Here is a 22442-nt window from a genome sequence, read left to right as displayed (position 1 = left end):
CCAAATGAATTAGCAGAACTGAAAATTCAGCTCCAAGAACTTCTTGATAAGGGTTATATACGCCCAAGTGCTTCACCTTGGGGTTGCTCTGCTCTCTTTGTCAAGAAGAAAGACGATAGCCTAAGGCTATGTGTCGATTACCGTCCACTCAATGCGGTTACTATCAAAAATAAGTACCCTCTTCCCCGCATTGATATTTTGTTCGATCAGCTAGCCGGGGCTAAGGTCTTCTCTAAGATTGACTTACGCTCTGGTTATCATCAGATCAAGATTAGGCCTTGTGATATTCCAAAAACGGCCTTCTCAACCAGATATGGACTTTACGAATATCTGGTTATGTCATTCGGACTTACTAATGCACCGGCATATTTCATGTATCTCATGAATTCAGTATTCATGCCGAAACTTGACAAATTCGTCGTGGTCTTCATCAATGACATTCTGATATACTCCAAAACCAAAGAAGACCATGCTAATCATTTACGTATCGTTCTTCAACGACTACGTGATCATCGCCTTTATGCCAAATTCTCGAAATGTGAATTCTGGCTAAATAGTGTGAAATTTTTGGGACATACTATATCTAGTCAAGGCATATCGGTTGATCCAACCAAAGTCCAAGAGGTTATGGACTGGAAACCTCCAACTTCCGTCCATCAAATTCGAAGTTTCCTTGGATTGGCGGGATATTATCGCCGATTCATTCCAGACTTCTCCAAGATAGCCAAACCCATGACTGAGCTATTAAAGAAAGGAGTTAAATTCTGCTAGAACAACCACTGTGATAAAGCGTTCCATACCTTGAGAAAACTCCTAACCACTGCTCCAGTATTAGCTCAGCCAGACAACGCTCAGCCTTTTGATGTCTATTGTGATGCTTCTGGAACTGGCCTGGGTTGTGTTCTTATGCAAAACAACCGGGTCATTGCTTATGCATCCAGAGCACTTCGGACTCATGAGCAGAATTATCCAACACATGATCTTGAATTGGCAGCAGTTATCCATGCTCTCAAGATCTGGAGACATCATCTTATGGGCGCTAAGTGTAATATCTATACTGACCATAAGAGCCTCAAGTATATTTTCACCCAAGCTGACCTAAATATGAGGCAAAGGCGTTGGCTGGAATTAATCAAAGATTATGACCTTGAGGTACACTATCATCCGGGCAAAGCTAATGTAGTTGCGGATGCACTTAGCCGCAAGTCACATTGTCACTGCTTAACCATATCCACCTTTAGTGACACTCTTTGCCATCAAATGAGAAAACTCAATCTAGAGATTATTCCTCAAGGTAGTCTAAATTTGCTATCCGTTGAGTCCACTCTGCGGGATAGAATCGTCATGTCGCAACTACATGATGAGGGTATCAAAATCATCAAATCAAAGTTATCCCAGGGAGAAGCCAAATATAAGTGTTTTCACACTGATCATGAAGGAGTCTTATGGTTCAACAATCGCATTGTTGTACCTAAAGATCATCCACTTCGTAAGCAAATCCTTGATGAAGCACATTTGTCCAAATTCTCTATTCATCCTGGTAGCACCAAGATGTATCAAGACCTACGACAACATTTTTGGTGGACCAGAATGAAAAGAGAAATTGCCAAATATGTATCTGAGTGTGACACTTGCCAGAGAGTCAAGGCTAGCCACTTAAAAGCTTCGGGTACACTTCAGCCATTACCCATTCCGTCATGGAAATGGGAAGACATTAGCATGGATTTTATTGTCGGTCTTCCCAACACCTCTCAAAAGCATGACTCCATATGGGTAATTATTGATAGACTTACCAAAACAGCTCATTTTCTTCCTGTGCATACCACTTACTCTGCTAAGAAGTATGCCGAAGTCTATCTGGAACAAATTGTTCGATTGCATGGGGTTCCAAAAACCATCATTTCTGATCGAGGGCCCCAATTTATTGCACGGTTTTGGGAGCAATTGCAATCAGCTCTAGGAACCAAATTGATTCGAAGCTCTGCGTATCATCCCCAGACGGATGGGCAGACTGAGCGAGTTAACTAAATCCTTGAAGATATGCTCCGAGCTTGTATTATTCACTATGGTACAAGTTGGGATAAGTGCCTTGCTCTAGCTGAATTCTCTTATAACAACAGTTATCAAGGTAGTCTTCAAATGGCTCCTTTTGAAGCATTATATGGTCGCAGATGCCGAACTCCTTCGAGTTGGTCAGAGACCGGTGAACGCAAAATCTTCGGACCAGACCTAGTCGTTGAAGCCGAAGATAAGGTTAAGGTTATTCAATCTAATCTTAAAACCGCTCAGTCCAGGCAGAAGAGCTATGCAGATAAGAGGAGAAAACCTCTACAATTTCAAATAGAAGACTTTGTCTATCTCCGAGTATCTCCTACCAAAGGTGTCCAACGTTTTGGCATAAAAGGGAAGTTAGCACCTCGATACGTCGGACCCTTCGAAATTCTCAATGTTTGTGGCCCAGTGGCTTACAAGCTTCGCCTTCCATCTCAATTGGCTGCTATTCACGATGTCTTCCATGTCTCTCAACTTAAGAAATGTGTCAAAGTACCCACAGAAATCGTTGAGACATGTGCCATTGAGATTGAACCCGATCTATCGTACCTCGAACAGCCCCTTCGAATCCTGGATACTAAGGAAAGATTTACCAGAAAAAGGGTAGTTAAAATTTACAAGATCTTATGGAATCATCACACCGAAAAAGAAGCGACTTGGGAAACAGAGTCTTATCTTCAACGGAATTTCCCAGACTTCCTGCAAGCCAATCCCCAAATCTAATCATCTGCTTCTGCTCAGCTTCGGAATCTCGGGATGAGATTCTTTTTAAGGGGGGAAGGCTGTGACATTCTTGTAATTAGAATATAGACACTAGGTATTAGTGTGTTGTATGTATCTTAAGGTTTGTACAGAGAATTAGGGGTGTAGTTGTAAATTAGAGATTTTTATAAGTTCCTATGTGTAATTGTGTGAAGATGCTCTTAAATGTCAAATTCAAATGACTATATAGAAGAAAAATACAAATATTAAGTTAAAACCTAAAAGAAATAAACTTTGTATGAAACCAAGGGCTTATGTGTAATTAAACAAATATAAGGGTTACATATGAAATGGTTGGAATATAAAAGTCAAATTCAAATTTACCTAAGGGTTAAGGTGTAAAAGTATAAGTAATCATGACAGGTCAGAAAATTTGTAGATATGCCCAAAATTTGATCAAATTTAGGTGGGCAAAGATAAATTTAACTTAAATTCTATCTTGTTTCAAAATGTAATCCAAATAGCTATAAACTTTGAGTTTCTGAACCCAAGCCTTAAATCAATATTGTAGAGTTTGAAAAACTCTACAACTTTCATGTTGAACACTTTTTCATTTGACCTTTGTAGCAGTGAGAAGTTTTAGTTTACAGAGAGGCCCCTGAAGTTTTTAGGAATTGCAAACTAGTCCCCCTGACACCTCCCTGCTTCGTCTTCCTTTGGCACGCCGCTTCCCTCTCTGCTCGCTGCGTCTGCCTCCGTCGCTGACCGCCGGCACAGGACCCCGAGCTCCACCTCCAGCTGCAGCACATGTCCACGCGTCATCTCCCCTCGATCCCGACCTCATTTCTCTTCCCTGGTGGCCTTGCGCGCGCGCGCCACGACGCCCCGAGCCATCTCCGGCCGCCACCTCCTCGTCGCCGTGGATAGCCCCCTGCCGTGCCTTAACCTCCTCCCTCTCGCGCGCAGCAGCACCCCTTCAACACCTACGTGCTGTTCTGCTACTCCCAGCAACCAATTTCGAGCATCCGAGCCATCCAGTGACTCTCTAGTCCACCACTGCGCCTCCCCGACGCTCGCCGGCGTTCTTCCTCGTCGCAGCCGCCTCTGTCTCCGTCGGTCTCCTCTGATCCAGCACGTCTTCTTCCAATTGATGGCACCTACACGTTCCCCGTGTCTCACTGAAGCTCATGCACAGGTTGGCTGCCGACGTTCACCACCGGAGCTCCGCCGTCGATGGTGACTCCTCCGCCGTAACCTCGGGCTCTAGTCGAGCTCCATCTTTCCGGTCACCCCAAGCCTCGACCAGTGGTGCCACAGAACCGCCGTAAGCTCCTGCGTCCTCTCCTGCCCTTGGACCTCGCCGCCGGTGACCACCGTCGCCGGAACATGGCCGCCCCCGCCTTGCTCTGCTCTGATTCCCAGCCAAGGACCTCGGGTTAGAAGGAATAGAAACCCAGGGGTTATGTGCATAGCCTAAGACTCAGAGAAATAGTAACCAGGGACCCCCATGTGTAAATATTGCTGTCAACTTAGAAATGCTATATCTATTCGAGGAAAAATCATAAAATTGTAAACTAAATTTTGTTGGAATCCTTAGATAAAGATCTACAACTTTACTTAAAAGGTCAACTTCAGTTTCTGAATGTTTGATAATCAAATTTAAATGTTAAGTTTAATTACTTGTATGCTTAAGAAATGCATAGTAATTTATAGAAAAATGATAAATTAGTGAAACCAGTTGGGTTAATTTTATTTTTACATGTAGAATTGAAGAAAAATAATTATCCTAGTATTCTAGTATTATTTCCTTAATGTACAAGTTTTATTAGAAATAATGTGTAGTTTCCTTTGTATAATTAATAATTATACCTTTAAATGTTCAAAAATCATGAAAAATATATTAGGGTTCTGTTTTGTAATATTATAACATGTTATTAAGTTTCCAACCAAGGATTAGGTGTTAAATAAATTGGATATAATATAATTGATCTATAATGTAAGAGTAACCTAAGTTCCATGTGAATAATTAATATAACAAATAACTATAGTTATTTAAAATAAGTATTAGGAACCACTCCACTTTGTTGCTCCATGCTATTAGTTAGAAAACTAAATGTAATCAACCCCGTTGTCTAATGGGTTTAGATAAAATAACTAATACTCGATAAATGACTGCCCAGTGCAGTGTAGTTAGATCATTGTCGTAATGTAATATTCTTTATATTGGATTGCAACTTTATCATGAATTAAAATAAAAGTGTATGCACCCATTAAACTTCATCTTACATATCATGTAGACTCGACCACTCTCGCTGACGGGAATTATCAGCTGATTCCGGAACAAGAAGAAGTTTATTCTGAAGACCTCAAGAATCTCATCGCGGATTTCTCTGAAACCCCGAACCAAGGTTCGGAGGATATTAATTTGACTAACCCAAACCCCACTAGCGAAGGCAAGCCCCGGACATAACCTACTATTTTTATTATACTGCACTCTATATTTATTTATGTATTCTATGCATTAAGTTTATAGGAATTATTTGAAACCCTAGATGCATGAATCCTAGGAACCAATGTATTGAATAATAGTACTTGAGTCCGAGTAGCTGCTATGCTAATAGGACAGGTAGAAGTCGAGTGATTTCCTGTCACTCGCGCGATATAGGAATTGTGATGTTTACTTTCATGCTATCACTATAAGGATGACGGATGGGAGTTTTAATCGGTATCATGGTTGAGATGATACCCCGTCTGTGTTGTTAAACTGGATAAGGCCGCAGTGTGTGGTAGCGGTGGTTAAGCATTTGAAAGTACTAGCCACATGCTATGAAATATGGTAAGCGGTAAGCCTAGTAACCAATCGGCCCGAGGAGTGGACATACCCCCCACCACATGTATTTGCTTCTTTTGGTTACTTAGTTCGACGTGTAGGCATACGTGTTGCTGGGCAACCAGGAGTACGGGTTTTGTAGTCGCGCTACAGACGTACGTCCTGCACTTTGGAAGTGCGTATGACCTGCAGTCGCTTGTGGTGGCCCTGATCCACGAGTCGGAATGAAAGGCAAACGGTTGCTTAGGAACGACCCTTTGGTGTTCCAAGCGTGTGTGTTAGGTTTACCCTTGCAAGGTTTTGAATCTCGATTCAGGAATCGTCCGCCTCTCACGATGAATGAGACTGCTTATTCCCTTTACCACATAGAGTAACAAGAGCAATTATGTGATTATCAAAGATGATGTTTGAGTAAAGATTCTACCATGTTTGAATAGTTATAGGTGCTTACCTAGAATGGTTAATCAACTAGAACCTAAAAGTTAAAAGTTAAAATTAAGGATCTACTCTTTGTTGCTTTTCAGCTGAAAACCCTACCCAAAGCTAAAAGCCATCATGAGTCTAGTTATGGGCTAAGATATACCCAATTCCGGGTAAGTCTTGCTGAGTATTAGTATACTCAGCCTTGCTTTTGTTGAATTACTTCAGGTAATCCTCCTGATGAGCCAGCGTTCATTACACCGTGGCCCTACCCCTTGCCTGATGGTTGGTCCGTGGAATGGGATCCGTCCCCGGCCAACACAAATTCCGCCGAGTGATATCATGCCAGGGCTAGCATGATATCTGTAATAACGACGTGTACAATGTCTACGTTTTTCAAAACTCCGCTGCTTTGACTGAAAACTTAAACCTGTTTTGTAATAATCTCTCCTCAGTGGGAGCTAATGATACTTTGTATATTTTTGTAATATAACTGCCTGTGGTGTAAAATATTTGGCATTGTATCTCTGGACTCACCTTCGTGTGAGGTACCTTGTTGGATCCTGCGTTCGGTGGTTTATCGGGACGTTACCCGACAGACCAATAGTTTTATACCATTTGAAGTACGAGGTAGCCCTCCGGTGAGGACTCGCGTACTTGAGCCGGTATAATTCAGGTTGGTTCTGCCACAGAATTCAAATATTTTTTTAGCTATATACTAGTGTTGTTCTATCAAGAGTGACTAGCCATCAATCAAAGGATGGTTAGTAGTGATAAAAATAAAAAATGAGTCCTTATGGGGCAAGAGATGTTTTAACTTGAGATAAGTGGAATTCAATCTCATATCCATGTCCAAGCCAAACTTGCGAAGTCTTGCATTAATAACAATACAATATGATTTATATGCAACAATACGTTGGTTAGATGAATTTAAAAATAATATAGAAGTTCTAAATGCAGACAATATAAGCTTAAACACTTCAAGGCCAGCCTTAACAATAAGATTGATGATATGATAAGAAAATCTCTGATGTAGGAACAAGCTAGCAACACAACCATACAGAATAGGATTAGGTTGACTAATAGCTCTAGTGTTAGTAGCAGCATTGTCCAATGTAACAGAGAAGACTTTATTAGTTAATCCAAAATCAACAACAACACAAGCAATACGCTCAACAATATTCTTAGCATTGTGAGACACACCAACCAGCCCGAGACCTATAATCCTCTTCTCTAATTGCCAATCAGCATTCATGTAGTGAGCAACCATACTAAGATAATCCTCCTTAGCATTGCCAGACCAGATATCAGAAGTAAGAGCAAAAAAGGATACAGATTTCAAACACTCAACAAGCTATTCACGATATTAAAGTACTTAGCAAAATCTCTAGTGGTTGTTTGCCTAAAGACATGACAAAATCTAGGATCACAAGCAGTCGTAATGTAGTCTTCAAAAAGCATCAGATTCACCAAAGTATAAAGGCAAGTCAAGATGTGCAATTAACCTACACAACTGAGTACAAGCAACACTAGAACTATACTCCCAAGTGTGAGCATAGCCATCAGGATTAAACTTAAGCTGAGATTGAGCCATGGCAGAATGACCCTTCAAAACAGAGCATATAGGAATGTTCCTAAGCAAGTGGCCAGTACCATGGGTGGATTTACCAGTGAAGTCCTTCTTACAATGCCTGCATTTAGCACCAGTTCGACCTTCCTTACCGTTGATTACCTCGTAGATCTTCTCGAAGTCACTACGCACCTTAGAGGTGGACGACCTTCTCTTCTTGGAAGCGCCAATGCCACTAGTAGTGCCGGTGCTCACTCTCTCAGACCCTTGAGGCTGAACAGCCTGCCCCTGAGGAAGTTCCTAGACTTCTGGATCGAGGTTGATGGCCGCATTGCTGCTGCCAAACAACTCCTCTACATCCGTAGCCAGGTCATCCTCATCATCTCCGTGAAGACCCATCGCCCGCAACTCATATTTGTGGGACGTAGGGTCGTCGGCCGTCGCTGGCCTACGGTTCCGCAACGGCCTGTGCAAGAAAAAAGTGAAGCAGAGAACAAAGAATCAAGTCAGTAACGAATCAAGAAACAAAAAGTGAAAGAAAAGAACTAGCTTGGGCATTGGAGTTACCTTTGGCCGGAGCACCAGAGTTGCCATCAACGACCTCACCGTAGTTAGCTTGGGCAAACCACAGAGACTTGGAGAGGGAGAGGGAGATTGGAGAAGAGGAAGGCGAAGAAGGTTGAAAAGCAACAAAACATGGGAGAGGGAGCAAATCTGACAACGAGTAGAGGAGCCGAGGAGGCCGGTGAGCAGAGGAGGCAACCAGACCTAGCACCGCTAGCTTGCGTGTGACACCCTAGGTGTCAAAATTTTAAAACACTAGGAAGGAATGTGTAATGTGTGCATTGGATTGAGTGAAATTGGATGAATGTGTGTGGCAATAAGGACTTGTGTGTAATTATTTCAAAAGTATGAGTTCTTTTGTGTAAAATGTTTGAATTATAAAGGTAACTCTTAAATTCCACTAGGGGTCATTATATTACCTAAACTTGCAATTCAGTCCAAAAGTATATGGAATTTGCCTAACTAAGGACAAAAACTTTGAAAAGTTTGAATTAAGTCCAAAGTTTCTAAATAAAGCTATATCCCTTGAGTTTTTGAATTTCAACCCTAAATAGAAGTTGTAGGGTTTGAAAAGTTCTACAACTTTTATTTTAACCATTTTCTCAATTGAGCCTTAGAACAGTGGGAAATTTTAGTTTACAGTGAGGTCCCTGGAGTTTTAAAGTTCACAATTTAGCCCCTGGCCCCCCCTTCTTCTTCCACCTCTGTTTCCCCTCTGCCGCGCCGCCCGAGGCCCCCACCTACCTCCACTGACCCCCACGCGTCGCCCCCGAGACCGCCCATCGCCTCACCTCCCTCCTGCTGGCCTTCCCCGAGCGCGCCACGCCGCCGCCTGAGCCGCCAGCAGCTGCTTGCCGTCGCCGCCGCAGCTCACCGTCACTGCAGCTCTGCCGGCGCCATTTTCTACTCGAGTAGCTCCCATGCGTCATCTCGAAGCTAGCCGCCACCCTAGCTCCCCTCCTTTGGCTTCCTTCCGCGCACGCCATGCCGCCCCGCCTCTGCCCGAGCTCCGCCCGGCCACCACATCGCGCCGCCGGTTGACAGTAGCTGCTATTACTTGCCGTGCCTCTTCCTAGTTCCACAGCACGACCAAGAACTTGTTTCGACTACTTATATCCGCTCGCACGGCCGTCATTTGTTTTCTCGACTTCTCCTCCACTGGACCACTGCCGCGCTCGCCGTCTGCCATCGTCCACCGCGCCATCACCAGCTCGCCCCAGCCTCTTCCAATCTACGATAGTCCCTCCAGTAGCTTCACCGTGATCCCGTAATTGAGTAGTTCATAGTAAATCTTTCAAGAATTTATGGCACTGTTTTGTCTAAGGTTTGAATTTAAACTTAATTCAAATGCTTTAGTTTCTATTTTCAAAAAATTATGAAAAATTCATAGTAAGCTTATCTGCTAGAAGTAAACTTACCCACAAAAATTCAAGGCCATAGCCTTTGTGGATTTCAAAATAAAAATCAAACTTGTTAACTTAATTTAATTAATTCAATTAATTATTGAATTAGGATACCAATAGTAGGATTTAATTCAAATTTCTTGTATTACGAATTTGTGTTTATCCATTGTTAGATTGCAACTTTATCGTGAAGTAAAATTCTTAACTCAAGAACCACCTAATTCAAATCATTGCATATCATATAGAGTCAACGACACTCGACGACGGGGACTAGTACTAGTCCCGGAACACGAGCAAAGGTTTTCTGAAAATGTTTTCTGAAGACCAAGTGAACGTCGCCGAGGAATTAACTGAAGTCCCGAACCAAGGTTCGGAAGTTTTTGACATCCCTAACCCCAACCCCACCAGCGAAGGCAAGCCCCGGATATAAAACACTATTTTTACTACACGGCAAATTATATATTCATATATATCTACTTGTGCATTTAAGTTTCCAGGAATTGTATTGAAACCTTAGTTGCATATTCCTAGGAACCTATGTATTGAGTACTAGAACCTGAGTCCGACAAGCTGCTAAGCTAATAGGACCGGTAGAAGTCGAGTGATTCCCTGTCACTCGCGAGCTTTATAGGAGTTGCAATGTTTACATTCCTGCAACCACTATAAGGATGACGGACGGGGTTGTGATTATGATTCATGACTTTGGCAGAAACCCCGTCTGTGTTGATGAAAATTTGATATGGTCGCAGTGTGTGGTAGCGGTGGTTAAGCGTTTGAAAGTACTAGCCACATACCGTGAAATATGGTAAGCGGTAAGCCTAGTAACCGATTGGCCCGAGGAGTGGACATACCCCCCACCACTCGTAATTTAGTTTTTGACACGCACCGACGTGCGGGAGTACGTTCCGCACAATGGGCAGGAGTATGGTCATGTAGTCATGCTACAGACGTACGTCCTGCACATTGGATGTGCGTATGGTCCTACAGTCGCTTGTGGTGGCCCTGATCCACGAGTCGGAATGAAAGGCAAACGGTTGCTTTGGAATGATCTTTGGATGTTCCAAGCGTGTGAGTTTGGTTTGCCCTTGCAAGGTTGTGAAATTTGATTCAGAATCGTCCGTTTCTCGCGGAGATTGAGACTACTTGATCCCCTTGCCACATAGAGTAAGAAGAGCAACCTGATGATGATCAAAGATGATGTTTGCTTAAAAAGTTCTACCATGTTTGAGTAGCTATAGTTGCTTACTTAGAATGAATAATTAACTAGAACCTGAAAGCTAAAAGTTGAAATTAAGGACCTACTCTTTGTTGCTTTTCAGCTGAAATTATACCCAGAACCATTACAAGCCTTCATAGTCTAGCTACATGGCTAAGTATACCATGAAACGGGTAAGTCTTGCTGAGTATTAGAATACTCAGCCTTTGAAGCGTCCCCCCATCAGGGAAGACTTAAAAGTGTTGCTTTATCAGTCCCAGGAGGCTGATAACACTTTTATTACATCAGATGGTACATCACCGTACAACTCTGCGCGGTAATGGGCAGTGAAGCGCCACTATCGCGAGGATTACAACTAAAACCCACACCATTACACTAGCTACGAAAAGGGAATCATCAGAGTCTTGCACCATGCGGAACTCCAACGGTGGCCTTAACCACAGGCAAGACTGGGTGCAGGACGAAACCCTACTCGATGTCTTCGGGGACGTAGTCTGGGTCTTCCACTGTAAAAGTAAGAATGGGGTGAGTACAAACGTACTCAGCAAGTCCAATCACACCCACGGAGGGGGTATAACAGAATTCAATGCACAGGACAATCCAAGGATAAGGTTATGATTCATTTACGGAAAACTAGGTTGTATGCAAAGGTTTGTTTTAAAACATTTTCAAAACAAGTTTTCTAGTACCACGGAGCACACGATGTCGATCCACACAGGATCCAAGTTTTAAATTGCTACCGGACTCCCCGTCCGCCATAGCACACGGCACAACTGCCGGACACTTTCCAAACAACTCACACCAGCCCAACCATTCCCGGAGGGAAACACTAGTTATGTGACCACACCATAACTTGCCCAATACCGTGGGCACGGCTATTCGAATAGATTTTGACTCTGCAGAGGTGTGCAACTTTACCCACAGGTGGGGTACCACAGCACAATCACCTTAGTGTCGGTGCAGATCCCAACAAAACCATTACCCACCTTAGCTAGACCTGACTAGCCACCACGGGATACATCAAGGGGTCATTCGACCTATCTCCGAGGTTTAACCAGGGCATAAGTCACACAGAGCTTATCCCTTCTCCTTGATCACCCGTTGCTCTCAGCTCTCCTGATGGCTACCAGACTAACTAGTGGGATTTATGCTAAGCTGTTGCCCATACAACGGTCAAGTGGTTTGCACGACAGGAAGCTAGGTGAGATGACACATCAACTCGGTCCTTAGGGGTGACAAGATGGATATCTCCCTTCCTCGCTCAACCACACAGGTACGAGCATACCAACGGCAATTCACACAGAAATGCCATCCATCCCGTCTCACTCGTCTTTCAAAACCACATTTTATCCCTTCCCACACACACACATTTTCTTTATAAAACCAGGTGGTCAAGGTATGGCTATCACAAACAAGGGTGGCTATCCTACCGTGTTTTTAGCAAGCAAAACCATGCAATTTTATAAAACAGGCCACTGGGTTGTGTTTATAAAACCTAGGACAGAAACATGCATCAAAGGGCGGGATTGAACTTGCCATCGTCAAGTCCTTGCGGGAGGTCCTGATCGAAGCACTGTCCCTTGGGTTCGGGGTCGCAGAACTGGTCCTCGTTCGCTTGATCACACTCAGGAACTTCCTCGTTCACTCCGTGTCCTACGACGCAAACAAACAGGCACACAATCAAGCGAAAGAACTAAAAGCTTTCATCGTTGAGCTTGTATCGGAAATAATTTAGTTACGGAGATAGGGGTAATATTTTTGGGTGGTTTCTCAGTGGCTTGGCTAGAACTATACTGGAAAGGGCGTGGTAAAGTTTCAGGTCGACCGGAGGTCGTTTGGCGCATAAAATGACAAGGCGAAGGGGATTTCAGGGGCTAAACATGGGTCCAGGGGCTTATTCGTATTTATCCGGAGGAAGCAAGGACCTATTTGCGAATTCTAGAAATACCCAGGGCATGCTAAAGGATGTCGAGTATAATTAGGTTTATGTAATGGAGGGTTTATTTTGAAATAACGGAAAGAACAGGGCCTCTTTTGGGGAAAATATAGGGAGGGGGGGCTATGGGCAAAATGCCCCTTCTCCCTCCTCTCCCGTTGACAGGAAACAGGGGAGGGGGAAACAGGGGCGGCGGCGACGAGCACGCCGGCCGTCCAGGGCCAAAGGGCGGCTCGGGGTAGGGGGATGAGAGAGAGGGGGGCACGGGGATCCCATCCCCGGCCTCACCTTGGGCCGAGGTGGAGCGAGGGGGCCGGGCGACGGCGGGCAGCGGGCGGCGGCCGAGCGGTGGGCAGCGGCGGCGCTACGAGCTTGGGGAAGAGGCCGTGTGCGGGTGCCGAGCTCGGGGCGGGGTGAGGGTCCTTTTATAGATGACCAAAGGCGGTGGGGCGGTGGTGGCCGGTGGGGAGGCCGGCGAGCGGCGCAGGGCGCCTTAATGGCGTCTGCATCGTGGCGTCCGTGTCGTCGAGTGGCGGCGCGGGCGGCGAGGCCGGAGCGACGTGACGGCTCGGCACGCGTGCGGGCACGTGGGGCGCTGTGTGGCATAGGGCGGGGAAGCGGTAGGGGAACAGCGGCGGGCGGCGCGGCTAGCGACGGGCGGCGCGGCATGGCGTGCGCGTGCAAGCGTCGGTGTGACACTCAGGTAATTAGCTTGGTCACACATCAGAGTTTTGGTATGCTTGTATGTTTAAAGTATGGCAAATGTGTATTTTATGTATGCAATATTATGGAAGAAGTAATGTTTATGTAATTAATATTAACTAAAGGTCCTTTTATGCAAAATGGGTGGACATAGGGGGAAAAGTTTAAAAGCATAAGGGTTGTTTTGTAAAAAGTGATATCTGTGGTTAAATGGCAAAAATAAGTGAAATTACCCTTGGGCATATACGTAAAAGTAATTTTACCATGGGATTTACATAAAATATGAAATTATTACTAAGTCTATATTATCTCCAAAACTATTGCTCAAATGCAGATGAACCTTAAAGAGAAGTTGTAGAGTTTGAAAAACCATGCACTTTTGCTTTTTGGACCATCTTCATTTGAGCATTGGTTTAAAAGTTGCAAGCCCTTTTCAGTAAGGTCCCTGCCTTTCTCTGAATTTACAGATCAGTCCCTGGTTCAGTTCACCCCCCCCCCCTCTTCCTCCCTGCGCTCTGCTCCCCTGTTCTGCTCTGAGTCTCCTACCACCGGCACAGTGCTCGGAATTTGGCCACCGCCGGCCATCTTCTGCGTCTTCCCCGCCCACGCGTCGCCCCTCTGCTCGTCCACCGCTCCACCCCCCCCTGCTGGCGCCTTCCTCGCGTACCACGGCGTCCGCGCGAGGCCCGCGCCGCCCGCCGGCGCCTCTGTCGCTGCCGGGTTTCCTGCAGTTCCTCTCCCCTGTAGCGCCCGAAATCAAGTCTTGCTCGTCGTGCTGATCCTACTCCACCGCTCTGCCTATAAAAGGATGCTCCAGACCCTCCCCGCGCGCGCGTACAGAGCTTGCCGCCTCCATTGTTGCCGCCGTGAGCTCGGTCACCGTGGAGCCCTCCCCTCCGTTCACTTCCTCCCCAAATTGACAGCACCCCTACCTTCCCCGTGCCCCACTGCAGCCTCCCGGCCCGGCCCTTCCCTCCTTCACCCGCCGGAAGCTCCCCGCCGCCGTGCGCCACCGGCCGCCGGTCCTGTCCTCCGCGGGCAGCCCTCCTCCGGCCGCCTTGATCCCCTCCAAGACCACCAATAGGTAGCCCGCAGTCTCCTCGTGCTCCCCCTCCTTTTTCCCCTCACCGCCGGCGACATCCCCGGCCGGAATTTGGCCGGACATGTGCCTCCTCCCCGCCGGCCATAGCCCCTGGACTTGATTGCTTTGACTGTTTTTCTTCCAGGGGGTTTTCTGCTAAATGCTAAGGGCTGTTCTGTAAAGGATGGCTGTTATTTCATGTGAGAGCTTTTCCTGTCTTGTAAAATCCGTAACAATTCACAGAAAAATCCAAAAATAGCAAAACTAGTTTTGTTAGAAACTAGATTTCAAACTCTATGACTTTTGTTAATAGAGTTTAGTTTGAAATAAAATATTTCTACCTGTGTTTCGAATCCAAAGTTAAGGGGTAAAATACACTCAACCTTGTTATTTCATGTTCTTTTGTTTTTCTTAAAGTGTGGTATGAATGTTCTATGAACTCTAGTTAACTTTGTGTTAAGTTGCAAACTTAAACTTGATTTAAATTTAACTTCTTTTGTTTGAACTTTCAAATTTGAAATATTAAATAAACCTATTATATAACCTCTTCTAAATTAACACTATTGTTAGTCTCTAATATGATATTTTATAATTAAATTTCTATAATCTTTTGTTTAAAAGTTTTTAATTCAAATTTTGGTTCATTTCAAATTTAATTTAAATGTTTTAGTTCTTATTACAATAAACTCGACCATATCTTTATAAATAGTGTTTTAAATCTAAAACCTCTTTATTTTATGCATGTTTGTGTGCTAATTGGATGAATTATGATATTTGAAATGGGAAATTTTAAATTTAAATTTCATCTCATTTAATTTATTGCATCTCATATAGAATCTACGACACTCGACGACGGGGACTACGAACTGGTCTTAGGACAAGACCAAGGCTTTTCCGAAGATCCAACGCAAGTCGTCGAGGGACTAATTGAAGCTCCGAACCCGAGTTCAGAAATCTCTGACACTCCTGCCCTCAACCCTACTCTAGAAGGCAAGCCCCGGACATATCCCATTATTTTATTTACACTGCAGTCTATGCTTATTTATATTATATCTTGCATTAAGTCTAGGAGTTGAAGTGAAACCCTAGATGCATGAATCCTAGGAATCCAATGTAATGCTCCCGAGTCCTTATCGGATAGTTGCTCCGCTAATAGGACCGGTAGAAGTCGAGTGATTTCCTGTCACTCGCGCGATATAGGAGTTGCATGTTTACATTTCTGCAACCACTATAAGGATGACGGACAGGGTCATGTGTTGTATCATGACCTGAGGTTTTACCCTGTCTGTTTTGATAAAAGTCTTAAGGTCGGAATGTGTGGTAGTGGTGGCTAAGTTTTTGAAAGTACTAGCCACATGCCGCGAAATATGGTAAGCGGTAAGCCTAGTAACCAATCGGCCCGGTAAGTGGACATACCTCCCACCACTCGATTAATTTGGTTCTTTTCACGCACCGACCTGTGGGAGTACGTTCTGCAAGGCAGACAGGAATACGGATTTTGTAGTCGCGCTACAGACGTATGTCCTGTACACATTGGGTGTGCGTACGGTCCTGCAAGTCGCTTGTGGTGGCCTGTCCACGAGTCGGAAAGAAAGGTAAACGGTTGCTTTGGAACGCCCTGTTGGTGTTCCAAGCGTGTGTGTTAGGTTTACCTTGCAAGGTTAAATTCGATTCGAATCGTCCGCCTCTCACGAAGCTTGAGATTGCTTATCCCTTTTACCACATTGAGTAAGAAGTGGAACTAATGATAGATAATCTTGATGGATGATAATCACTACCTTGCTTGCTTAGTATAGGTGCTAATCTAGAATAAATACTCAACTAGAAGATGAAAGCTAAAACTTGAAAGTAGTTCACACTCTTTGTTGCTTTTCAGCTGAAAATAAACCCAGAGCCTTTATAATATCTTCATGAGTCTAGTTATGGGCTAAAGTATACCCAACCCCGGGTAAGCCTTGCTGAGTATTAGAATACTCAGCCTTGCCAATATCTGTTTCAGGTATAACCTACGAGAACCCCACGGACAACCTTGTGTGGCCAACGTCCATTCCTTTTGGCTGGTCCGTGGAGTGGGACCCGTCCCCGGCCAGCACAGACCCTCCGGAGTGACACCAAGCCCTGGGCTAAGCTTGGCGTTCGCCTTCGCGATGTGTGTAGTCGCGTAAAACTTTTTCTTCCGCTGTGAGTTTAGACAAGCTGTTACGCTTGTCAGTTTGAACATGGTTGTATAAATTTACTTCTCTTGAACTCGTTTTGTAATAATATATATATATGGCTGTAAATTAAAGTTGATGAGCTATTCTGTGATGTGAACTCGCCATCGTGCGAGGTAAACCTGCTTCGATCCTGCTGAACCGTGGTTGAATCGGGCGGAGACCCGACAGACCAAAGGATTGTTCCGTTTGAAGTGCGTTAAGCTGATTGCAGTTGTACGGCGATCAATAGCGCACTTGAGCCGGAATAATTCGAGCGGTTCTGCCACAGCTGGTATCAGAGCTGTAGGTTTATCTTTACATCTAGAATAGCTCTTAAAAAGGTGTTTTCTGGATAAAAGTTTGCCAACAAATGAATTTACAAAGTACGTTGGATCCGTTAAGGTTGGTGATTAGAACGTAAAGCTCTAAGGGTTTATATGGGAAAGTATCAGGTGGCTAATAGTATCTATATATGTATAGATAGTTCTGACTTGCAGCACTACTTTCCGTCAAAACTTAAATTCCTGCACAATTCAACCTTACTTCCTGTAACGACATCTACGTACGGAGGTAAGAAGGTAAGGATCCTCAGCCAACTGAGGGAGCTTGGCCTTCCCGTCGGTGATGCGAACCGAACGTTGTTTCTCAAGCAGTGGCCTACTTGAGATGCTGCCAATATACCAACTTAGGTTGATTATATTGGGAGTATATGGTTCGGCGCAGGGTATGGCGATCGCTGTTCATACCCCCGCATTTTGCGGTACCCCCCGTGAATACGTTGTTTCGATAACGTATGCTAACGTTGTCTGTACGGCGGTAATTGTACAGATGCTGTTTCTATAGTGAACAGTAATGTTTGGGGACGCTTTCATGTCGTGCTGCCATGAAAGGTTCATGAGATATATATATTTGTGTATTTTTCTGCAGGTACACTAACCACGATTACTCTATTAGGATGCGTAGGGTTTATCGATTAGTTATATATAGTGAGAGCCGTATGATTATGCCACCGAAACTAACTACTTAAGTCCGAACATATTCGGCAGTTGTTTTGGTTGTGAGGACGAGTAGTGCGTGCATGCATAATCTGTTAACAAAAGGGATTTTCATATATGAAGAATATGTTGTTTGTCTTTGAAATGGGCTAATGGAGTTTTAAGGATAGTATTAGGGTGGGTATCCTATATAGAATTCTAGGTTTTCATCTGATTATCAGTCCTTGCTGTTATCAGCATTGACTATCTTGTTCTGTTTATCTTGTGCTCTCTTAACAAGATAAAAAGCTCCACCATTTGCATTCTGGTCGCAGATGGCAACACCATCTAATGTTATCTGGGATTCGGAGGGGCATCTTCATACTAATGCCCTCCATTGGGAAGGTTTTCCACGTCTACTTTGGGAGTCCTTGCAGTCTTTTTACTACACGGAGCCTCCTCAGTATGATGCTGTCGAGTTTATGGAGGATGGGATTCATAGAGCTCATGTCGTAATGACAATTCCACAGCATCCATTTCACTCTCAATGGTCGCCCATCGAAGTTAATGTAATGGGTTATCGTATCGTGGATACTATTGAAGCAGCGGCATTAGAGGCAATCTACCGTTTCTGTATTCAGCATCCAAAAGAAGTTGCAGGAAAGCCCATTGGGTTATTCTCCATGACAAACCCCGATGAGCCAGAATGGAATCTCAGAATCGTCCCTGAGAGTCATAGATTGGATGGTCCACCGGAGGAAGCACTCCAAGGGATGATGCGGTTTATGAATGTACAATATCATTATCATCTACTTCTGCGTCATGAGTTGGGCCGAGCAATCTATATTGCCCGAGGTCACTATAGAGAAGCTGATAGACAAAATACTCAAGTGGATCAGCTTCAGGCTTTAGTGACTCAAAAGGAAGAGATTATCGCGGCACGGGATGAAACCATCCATCATCGTGAAGATCAGATCAACGAGAGTGATCACATAATCACTCAGCGAGATACTGTTATTGAATTTCTACAGGCACAAGTTCAAGATCTGATCCTTGCGGTGGATGATGCTCAAGCTCAGATTGAAGAATTGCAGCAGCCCCCGATTCCTCCCGTTGCACCTGCAGCACCTGAAGCTGAAGAAGAAGATCCAGAGGAGATTGAAGGAGTCTCATAACTTGATTCTGAGCATGGAGATCCTGTCATCAGTCCCCATCATTCCTCTTCTGGTAGGCAGTCATCAGTGGGAAACCTTGATGACTTTTAGCACGTCACTCTTCTTGTTGTAGCTGGATGTAACCTAGGTGGTGTGTAGTTTACCTAGTTATAAAGCCACTTGTTGTATGTGTGGCATGTACTTTTAGGTAAGAGTTTGTAACAGTTTGAGTGTGTGGATGTAAGATGTAAGGATATTAATATCTATGTAGCAATCCAAATCCTGAGTTTGGGTTATCCTATTCAATATCGGTGCATCTGTTACAAGTGGATTGAATGGGACATATGCGTTACAAATCTGTTTGATAATTGCATATTATCTGAAATTGGAGCAAGATTATGGTTGATAATGGATGTCTCCTTTATTTCAGATGGTTGGAGCTACTCGTGGAACCCCGGAAGGATTCCGGGCAGGACAACCTGGTAGTTCTCAGCAACCACCTCCGCCACCTCCAAACCTAGCCGAGGTTATGGCCCGGCAAACCGAGCTCCTAAATCAACTTGTACAAGCTCAGATGGGCCATTTTCAGCAGCAACCTCGAGGCCGAGGAGAACCTCTATCAGCCACTTATCAGGACTTTCTCAGCACCCAACCTCCTTTATTCCATAAGGCCGATGAGCCTCTGGACGCAGATGCCTGGTTGCGGACTATCGAATCTAAGTTCGCTTTACTGTCAGCTCCATGTTCAGAGGAGAACAAGGTGCTCTTCGCAGCCCAACAACTCCGAGGCCATGCACGTCTTTGGTGGGACCAGTTTCATGCAATGCAACCCGCCGAACACGTGGTCATTTGGGATGAGTTTCGGACTGTCTTTCGAGCACATCATATACCAGCAGGACTCATTGAGCGGAAGCTCAATGAATTTTTGAATTTGACTCAGGGTACCCGCACTGTCACACAGTATGCGCAAGTTTTCAATCACTTGTGCCAGTATGCGGGATCACATGCAGACACTGATGCCCGCAAATGTGATCGCTTCCGTCGAGGCCTAAACACCAAGCTCAAAGAATGGTTGAATTTGGTGAAGGCTGAAAATTTCAATGAGTTGGTCAATATGGCCATAACTCAAGAAGATTGCATTGCCGCCCACCGAGCGGAAAAGAAACGAAAAGCACCCACAGGGCCTGCAACCCCACAGTCACCACGATATCGGTTGGTTCCAAGCAACGCTCCTCGAGCTCCGCCTCGAGGCAATTTACCTGGCAGATGGGTAGCTCGACCTCCCCAGCAAGCACCATTCAACCGACCACCCCTGCCACAGAATCAGCAACAACCCCAACAAGGTTTGCGGCCGAGCTTTCCGCCAGCTACTCCAGGAAACAACAATAATCGTTGTTTCAATTGCGGAAGCCCGTCCCACTTCATCAAGGATTGCCCTCAACCTAGGAAATCTTTCCAAGGGCAAACATCTAATCCAAACTACAAGGGCAAGGGTAAGAGACAAGTGGTGCAGGTCCGACAAGGGAGGGTAAACCTCACCACACTCTCTGAACTCCCGGAAGGGGCACCGATAATGACGGGTACATTTTCTATCAACCATCATCCCGTTATTATTCTTTTCGATACTGGTGCCACCCATAGTTTTATTAGTATGGATTGCGGGACCAAAGTGGGCTTGGATATCGGTTATATAAATGAAGCCTATAGGATTATAACTCCTGGTGGTAAGATTTTGTCCAATCAAATCTGTAGAATGGTACCAATTCAGCTGGGTGGTCATCTGATCAAAACAGATCTGCTAGTATTAGACCTAAAAGGAATGGATGTCCTTTTGGGTATGAATTGGATGACCCAGCATCATGTGTCCTTAGATATTCCTTCCCGAACTATAGAAATAAATTCACCTGAGAGTGAGTCAACCATTCTCTATCTTCCACAACAGCAACACTTCACCCCTTGTACTTATGCTACCACTGGGGTCCAGTTAAAAGATATCCCTGTCGTCTGCGAGTATCCTGATGTTTTTCCAGACGATTTGCCTGGAATGCCTCCAGACAGAGATATCGAGTTCATTATAGAACTCCAACCTGGTACAGCCCCTATCTCTAAGAGACCTTATCGTATGCCTCCTAATGAGTTGGCCGAATTAAAAACCCAACTCCAAGATCTCTTAGACAAAGGCTTTATTCGCCCAAGTGCATCACCATGGGGTTGTCCGGCCTTATTTGTGAAAAAGAAAGACAATAGCTTGAGGCTATGTGTGGATTATCGTCCTCTCAATGCGGTGACTATCAAAAATAAGTACCCTCTGCCCCGCATTGATATCCTCTTTGATCAACTAGCCGGAGCCAAGGTGTTTTCTAAAATAGATCTTCGTTCCGGCTACCATCAAATTAAGATTCGGCCCAGCGATATTCCCAAAACAGCCTTCTCTACCAGATATGGCCTATATGAGTATCTGGTTATGTCGTTTGGTCTCACTAATGCCCCAGCATATTTCATGTACCTTATGAATTCCGTCTTCATGCAAGAGCTCGACAAGTTTGTCGTGGTCTTCATTGATGACATCTTAATCTATTCTAAAACTCCAGAAGATCATGCTAAGCATCTCCATGTCATCCTTCAGCGATTAAGAGACCACCACTTGTATGCCAAATTCTCTAAATGTGAATTTTGGCTAGATACAGTCAAATTCCTGGGCCATACCATTTCTGGTGACGGAATATCCGTCGATCCCAGTAAAGTACAAGAAGTGATGGATTGGAAACCCCCAACCTCCGTCCATCAAATTCGTAGTTTTCTCGGTCTAGTTGGCTATTATCGCCGTTTTATTCCTGACTTTTCCAGAATAGCCAAATCTATGACCGAACTACTAAAGAAAGGTGTAAAATTTTCCTGGGATCAAAAATGTGAAGATGCATTTCATATTCTCAGAAATCATCTTACGACTGCTCCAGTCTTAGCTCAACCTGATGTCTCAAAGTCTTTTGACATCTACTGTGATGCATCGGGAACTGGACTTGGTTGTGTACTTATGCAAGACAACCGAGTAATTGCATATGCATCACGAGCACTTAGGGTTCATGAACAGAACTACCCTACTCATGATCTTGAGCTTGCAGCCGTAATTCATGCCCTAAAGATCTGGAGACATCATTTGATGGGCACGAAATGCCACATTTATACTGATCATAAAAGCCTCAAGTATATCTTTACCCAGGCGGATCTGAATATGAGGCAAAGGCGCTGGCTAGAACTTATCAAGGATTATGATTTGGAAGTCCATTATCATCCAAGCAAGGCCAATGTCGTTGCAGATGCCCTTAGTTGCAAAGCGCATTGTTCTTGCCTATCTATTGAAGCATTCGACGAAACTCTCTGTTGGGAAATGAGTAAGCTCAACTTAGAGATCATTTCCCAAGGTGACTTAAACCATCTTTCGGTTGAAGCCACACTTAGAAATAGTATTGTTCTAGCGCAACAGCGTAATAAAGGGATCAGAATCATTAAACAGAAGATAAAACAAGGAGAAGGGAAGTATAAATGCTTCCGAGTTGATCCTAAAGGGGTTTTATGGTTCAACGAACGTATTGTTGTACCCAGAGACCATAAGCTCCGCAGGCAAATAATGGACGAGGCCCAC

Source organism: Panicum hallii, chromosome 8 (assembly GCF_002211085.1).
Source record: "Panicum hallii strain FIL2 chromosome 8, PHallii_v3.1, whole genome shotgun sequence".
Lineage (NCBI taxonomy): Eukaryota > Viridiplantae > Streptophyta > Magnoliopsida > Poales > Poaceae > Panicum > Panicum hallii.
This window is presented reverse-complemented; position numbering follows the sequence as displayed.